The following is an 8,080-nucleotide window of genomic DNA, read 5'->3' as shown; positions in this document are numbered from 1 at the left end:
GTCACCGTCAGCAGGGGGGCGAAGGGGAAATGACGGGGGGGAGTATAAGGAGATTGTATATGATTAATTCTGGGTGTGGGTGCTTGAAATTGCAGTCCGCCTGCCAGACGGAAGCTCCTGAATGGTATGGCTGCCACAGCGTGTGTGCTCAGATATGAATACCATTCTCCTTGCAGAGCTTCCTCTGCTCTTGTGCTGTAAATAATGCATAGGTGTCGGAGACTGGGACCACCGTTCCCGTTCACTGGAGATAGTTAATGCTCTCTTCTTCATCAGATGAGAAAATAGCTGGAGTCGGCATTTCCAGCACCTTGGACAGTTCAGCGAGAAAGAATGAAGCCTTCGGACAGGCAGAATGATCCATAGGAAAAACATTATAGAAAAGAAAATGCGTCTACGGCATTTACCTATGAAACCACAGGACATTATAGACAGGTTTAAACTTGACAGTCTTTGAATATTAAGGGGGGTATTCAATCCCCCGCCGCTATTCCCGACAAGGGAAATAGCGGCAGGGCCCTATTCAATGCTGTCTTTCCCGACACCATTGAACAGGGATCTCGGCAGAACGGACCCGACTTTAGAAGCAGCCGGGCCCATTCTGCCGAGAATTCTTGCGGCCATAGCTCGCCGATCCACAGCCGTATCCCCTTCTCGGCGTTCGGCAGTCGGGACATTGACCCCGCCTCCCAATTCTTTGTCCAGCTGGCCAAGAACAGGACAGAGTCGTAACCTGGGCTTGAATAAGCAATTAGAAAAAGCACAGATGCAAGTCTGGACAGCACATGGGCCTGATTCAGTTTGGCTCGCAGTTAGGCAGCATACATTTTACGATTTAAGGGTGAGCAGATGCATTTATAATGTTTCTCTGCAGGGTAAATACTGGCTGCTTTTGCATGTAGCCTACAGGATAGGCAGTTTTTTTTCTAACACTGCAATTCCGATTTCAGTTTGAACACCCTACCCATATCTTTATCCCTCTGCACATGTTACATCTGCCCCACCTGCAGCGCAGCAGAGTTTTTCCCAGTTTGCATGCTCTTTTTGCTGTGCTAACGAACATGAATCAGGCGCCGTGTGCGGAACGTGTGCCCGTACAGATAGGCACTGTATATTTTTGTTCGGTGTTGACACCTTTGAATACTGCAGGACATGCGGAGATTGATGTGGAGGACACTTGTTAGGAATCGTTCGCATGCATGTTTACTCTTGGCATCCATGATAATACCTATTAAAGCACGTTTACCGGGCTTTAAGAATATGCATTGACACCATAATATTCATGCTGGGGTGTATGAGGATTAAGAACATTTTACATATTTTTAGACCAACCTAATATTAGTTTTGAGTCTGGTTTTATGGGGCTTTTTGGATGGGAGGGCTGGATTCATCGAGCCCTGCGGGCGCTCTTCACACCGTCGTAAGTGGCTGCGCCCCCTTAATTTGTGAACGTTTGTATTGTGAGAAAGATGGTTAGAATTGTATGAAAGATGCCCTGTATTGCAACTTGAGTTATAGGTGAAATGTGTTAAATAGAGAGCATATGATGTGGAAGGGGGTGTGTATTGTTTTGTTTAATTAAAAAGCGGTTACAGAGTAAGATGTACATTGATAGTGTGGAGGGTACAGTGACATTTGTGGGGGGGGGGGGGGCTGTGTGTGCGTGTTGTTTAGGTGTGTGTGCAATAGTATAGTAGGGTGTTTTTGAGTCAGCGGCTCCCCACTGGCGGAGGTCACGACACAGGAAAACAGGAGGCTGGGTAGTGATAGGGGTGTGTGGGCATACGGGGGACTAAAGAGGAGGGTGGGAGATACTGTGCAGCTTCTGCCAGTGGGTGAGGGTCCAGCGTGGCAGTACAGGAGTACAGGACGGTGGCCCTGAGTCAGTGTCTCTTCCTACTGGGTGAGAGTTAGGGTGCATGAGAGCAGGAGGCTGATTGGTAAAGCATTATAGGGGAATGTGGGCAACACAGGGTGAGCGGGTCCCCACTGGCGGAAGTTACAGGGCAGGAGAACAGGAGGCAGGGCAGTGATAGATGTGTGTGGGCATGAGGGGTAGTAAAGGTTTTTGCCTGTTGCAGAGTAGGGATGGGCATTGGTGCAGACGCCATCGATGGTTGGCATTGATGGCGATTTTGCACCCTGCCATCGATAGTAGTAAAATATTACTTGGATAACCATCAATTGTTGTAGCTATTGATGGTCATCCATTGTATCTGACTGAATAGGCCGTGGGACAATCAGAACTCGATGGCGGGACTGTCGGGTGTGGGTGGGCGGAGCTATGCTCCGTGTCCCAGCAGCATAAAAAAAATTTGAAACTTGATCGGTTCTCCTTTGCCATCGATGTAGGGAAACCATCTGGTCCTCCCACATCGATGGCAAAAGTATTCAACATCGGCCATAAACCATCGATGATTTGAAATCATTGCTGGTCGATGGGAATCCCTAGAACTGGAGGAGGGTGGGGGACAGTATGCAGCTCCCGGCAGTGGGTGAGCGTCTCCTCCCACTGGGAGGGAGTGAGGGTGCATGAGAGCAGGAGGCTGTATAATAGTGGTATGTGGGCAAGACATTGATAAAAGTTGTGGCGCTGGTGCAGAGGACCGTGGGGTCACTTCTGGCAGTAGGGGAACCTGCAGCACGGCAGCCAGGGCCGGATTTCCCACCTAGGGGCGGCACCTGCTTGTGGCGGTACAGGATCCCCCATTGTAACGGGGGTACGTGACATGCGGGAGCAGGGTTGCGGGGGTCCGCTGGGGGGTGGAATTGCCGGAAGGGGGTCAGGGGAGTCTGAAAATTGCGGTAGGGGGGGTGGCGCTGGGGTCTGCGAATTGCGGGAGGGTGCGGGGGTCCGCAAATCGCAGGAGAGGGTTATGGGGGTCAGTGAATTGCGGGAGGGGGGGTTGCGGGGGTCCGTGAATCGTGGGAGGGGCATGGGGGATGCTGTGAATAAAGGGAGGGGGTGCTAGAATCGTGGGAGGGGGGGCACGGGGGGGCCCATGAATCGCGGAAGGGGGGGTCTGCAAATAGCTGGAGGTGGCAGAGTCCGCAAATCGCGGGAGGGGGCGCGAATCGCGGGAGGGGGGGTTGCAAGGGGGGCCACGAATCGCGGGAGGGGGGTATTCGCGAATGTGAGTGTGTGTGGGCGGAGTCAGAGGCTCTAATAGGCTATAAGCCTATGACTCCACCCAGCGTTATAGACACACTTACACACTGAGTGACAGATGTAGCCAAATATATAAGAGATAATTTGATGGCAAATAAGAACCACTTGGAACCACTAGTCTTCCATAAACACATGTACATGCAAACGCTACGGTTCATTTGTCTTGTCCTGAGCCAATCAACCTACCAGTATATTTTTTACTATAGGAGTGCCCAGAGGAAACCCACGCAAACACATAAAGAATATACAAACTCCACACAGTTAAAGCCATTGTTGGAATCAAACCCATGATCTCTGTTGATATCGGTATTGGAATACAGAACCAGTGATCACAGTAACCCGGTATATGCAGTAGTAGTGCCAGCCATACATAGTGCAGTGTGTAATACATCAGACATATACAGTGATCACAGTAACCCGGTATATGCGGCAGTAGTGCCAGCCATACATAGTGCAGTGTGTGTAATACATCAGACATATACAGAGATCACAGTAACCCGGTATATGCGGCAGTAGTGCCAGCCATACATAGTGCAGTGTGTGTAATACATTAGACATATACAGTGATCACAGTAACCCGGTATATGCGGCAGTAGTGCCAGCCATACATAGTGCAGTGTGTGTAATACATCAGACATATACAGTGATCACAGTAACCCGTTATATGAGGCAGTAGTGCCAGCCATACATAGTGCAGTATGTGTAATACATCAGACATATACAGTGATCACAGTAACCCGGTATATGCGGCAGTAGTGCCAGCCATACATAGTGCAGTGTGTGTAATACATTAGACATATACAGTGATCACAGTAACCCGGTATATGCGGCAGTAGTGCCAGCCATACATAGTGCAGTGTGTGTAATACATCAGACATATACAGTGATCACAGTAACCCGGTATATGCTGCAGTAGTGCCAGCCATACATAGTGCAGTGTGTGTAATACATCAGACATATACAGTGATCACAGTAACCCGGTATATGCGGCAGTAGTGCCAGCCATACATAGTGCAGTGTGTGTAATACATCAGACATATACAGTGATCACAGTAACCTAGTATATACAGCAGTAGTGCCAGCCATACATAGTGCAGTGTGTAATACATCAGACATATACAGTGATCACAGTAACCCGGTATATGCGGCAGTAGTGCCAGCCATACATAGTGCAGTGTGTGTAATACATCAGACATATACAGTGATCACAGTAACCCGGTATATGCGGCAGTAGTGCCAGTCATACATAGTGCAGTGTGTGTAATACATCAGACATATACAGTGATCACAGTAACCCGGTATATGCGGCAGTAGTGCCAGTCATACATAGTGCAGTGTGTGTAAAACATCAGACATATACAGTGATCACAGTAACCCGGTATATGCGGCAGTAGTGCCGGCCATACATAGTGCAGTGTGTGTAATACATCAGACATATACAGAGATCACAGTAACCTGGTATATACGGCAGTAGTGCCAGCCATACATAGTGCAGTGTGTGTAATACATCAGACATATACAGTGATCACAGTAACCCGGTATATGCGGCAGTAGTACCAGCCATACATAGTGCAGTGTGTGTAATACATCAGACATATACAGTGATCACAGTAACCTGGTATATGCGGCAGTAGTACCAGCCATACATAGTGCAGTGTGTGTAATACATCAGACATATACAGGGATCACAGTAACCCGGTATATGCGGCAGTAGTGCCAGCTATACATAGTGCATTGTGTAATACATCAGACGTATACAGTGATCACAGTAACCCGGTATATGTGGCAATAGTGCCAGCCATACATAGTGCAGTGTGTGTAATACATTAGACATATACAGTGATCACAGTAACCCGGTATATGCGGCAGTAGTACCAGCCATACATAGTGCAGTGTATGTAATACATCAGACATATACAGTGATCACAGTAACCCGGTATATGCAGCAGTAGTGCCAGCCATACATAGTGCAGTGTGTAATACATCAGACATATACAGTGATCACAGTAACCCGGTATATGCGGCAGTAGTGCCAGCCATACATAGTGCAGTGTGTGTAATACATCAGACATATACAGCGATCACAGTAACCCGGTATATGCGGCAGTAGTGCCAGCCATACATAGTGCAGTGTGTGTAATACATCAGACATATACAGCGATCACAGTAACCCGGTATATGTGGCAGTAGTACCAGCCATACACAGTGCAGTATGTGTAATACATCAGACATATAGAGTGGTCCCAGTAACCCGGTATATGCGGCAGTAGTGCCAGCCATACATAGTGCAGTGTGTGTAATACATCAGACATATACAGCGATCACAGTAACCCGGTATATGTGGCAGTAGTGCCAGCCATACATAGTGCAGTGTGTGTAATACATCAGACATATACAGAGATCACAGTAACCCGGTATATGCAGCAGTAGTGCAGCCATACATAGTGCAGTGTGTGTAATACATCAGACATATACAGAGTTCACAGTAACCCGGTATATATGCGGCAGTAGTGCCGGCCATACATACTGCAGTGTGTGTAATACATCAGACATATACAGTGATCACAGTAACCCGGTATATGTGCGGCATTGGTGCCAGCCATACATAGTACAGTGTGTAATACATCAGACATATACAGAGATCACAGTAACCCGGTATACGCGGCAGTAGTGCCAGCCATACATAGTGCAGTGTGTGTAATACATCAGACATATACAGTGATCACAGTAACCCGGTATATGCGGCAATTGTGCCAGCCATACATAGTGCAGTGTGATTGATACATCAGACATATACAGTGATCACAGTAACCCGGCATATGCGGCAGTAGTGCCAGCCATACATAGTGCAGTGTGTGTAATACATCAGACATATACAGTGATCACAGTAACCCGGTATATGCGGCAGTAGTGCCAGCCATACATAGTGCAGTGTGTAATACATCAGCCATATACAGGGATCACAGTAACCCGGTATATGCAGCAGTAGTGCCAGTCATACATAGTGCGGTGTGTAATACATCAGACATATACAGTGATCACAGTAACCCGGTATATGCAGCAGTAGTGCCAGCCATACATAGTGCAGTGTGTGTAATACATCAGACGTATACAGTGATCACAGTAACCCGGTATATGCGGCAGTAGTGCCAGCCATACACAGTGCAGTGTGTGTAATACATCAGACATATACAGTGATCACAGTAACCCTGTATATGTGCAGTAGTGCCAGCCATACATAGTGCAGTGTGTGTAATACATCAGACATATACAGAGATCACAGTAACCTGGTATACGCGGCAGTAGTGCCAGCCATACATAGTGCAGTGTGTGTAATACATCAGACATATACAGTGATCACAGTAACCCGGTAAATGCGGCAGTAGTGCCAGCCTTACATAACGCAGTGTGTGTAATACATCAGACATATACAGAGATCACAGTAACCCGGTATATGTGCGGCATTGGTGCCAGCCATACATAGTACAGTGTGTAATACATCAGACATATACAGAGATCACAGTAACCTGGTATACGCGGCAGTAGTGCCAGCCATACATAGTGCAGTGTGTGTAATACATCAGACATATACAGTGATCACAGTAACCCGGTAAATGCGGCAGTAGTGCCAGCCTTACATAACGCAGTGTGTGTAATACATCAGACATATACAGTGATCACAGTAACCCGGTATATGTGCGGCATTGGTGCCAGCCATACATAGTACAGTGTGTAATACATCAGACATATACAGAGATCACAGTAACCTGGTATACGCGGCAGTAGTGCCAGCCATACATAGTGCAGTGTGTGTAATACATCAGACATATACAGAGATCACAGTAACCTGGTATATGCAGCAGTAGTGCCAGCCATACAGAGTGCAGTGTGTGTAATACATCAGACATATACAGAGATCACAGTAACCTGGTATACGCGGCAGTAGTGCCAGCCATACATAGTGCAGTGTGTGTATATTACATCATACATATACAATGATCACAGTAACCCGGTATATGCGGCAGTAGTGCCAGCTATACATAGTGCAGTGTGTGTAATATATCAGACATATACAGCGATCACAGTAACCCGGTATATATGCGGCAGTAGTGCCAGTCATACATAGTGCAGTGTGAGTGATACATCAGACATATACAGTGATCACAGTAACCCGGTATATGCGGCAGTAGTATCAGCCATACATAGTGCAGTGTATGTAATACATCATACATATACAGTGATCACAGTAACCGGTATATGCGGCAGTAGTGCCAGCTATACATAGTGCAGTGTGTGTAATATATCAGACATATACAGCGATCACAGTAACCCGGTATATATGCGGCAGTAGTGCCAGTCATACATAGTGCAGTGTGAGTGATACATCAGACATATACAGTGATCACAGTAACCGGTATATGCGGCAGTAGTGCCAGCCATACATAGTGCAGTGTGAGTGATACATCAGACATATACAGTGATCACAGTAACCCGGTATATGCTGCGGTAGTGCCAGCCAAACATAGTGCAGTGTGTGTAATACATCAGACATATACACTGATCACAGTAACCCGGTATATGCAGCAATAGTGCCAGCCATACATAGCGCAGTGTGTGTAATACTGTGCATCAGACATATACAGTGATCACAGTTACCCGGTATATGCGGCAGTTGTGCCAGCCTTACATAACGCAGTGTGTGTAATACATCAGACATATACAGTGATCACAGTAACCCGGTATATGTGGCAGTAGTGCCAGCCGTACATAGTGCAGTATGTGTAATACATCAGACATATACAGTGATCACAGTAACCCGGTATATGTGGCAGTAGTGCCAGCCGTACATAGTGCAGTATGTGTAATACATCAGACATATAGGGTGACATTCTATGCTATGCGATTTTCTGT

The sequence above is a fragment of the Crinia signifera genome, chromosome 3, assembly GCF_055691185.1.
Source record: "Crinia signifera chromosome 3, ASM5569118v1, whole genome shotgun sequence".
In the NCBI taxonomy this organism is placed as follows: Eukaryota; Metazoa; Chordata; class Amphibia; order Anura; family Myobatrachidae; genus Crinia; species Crinia signifera.
Note: the sequence above shows the minus strand (reverse complement) of the source record.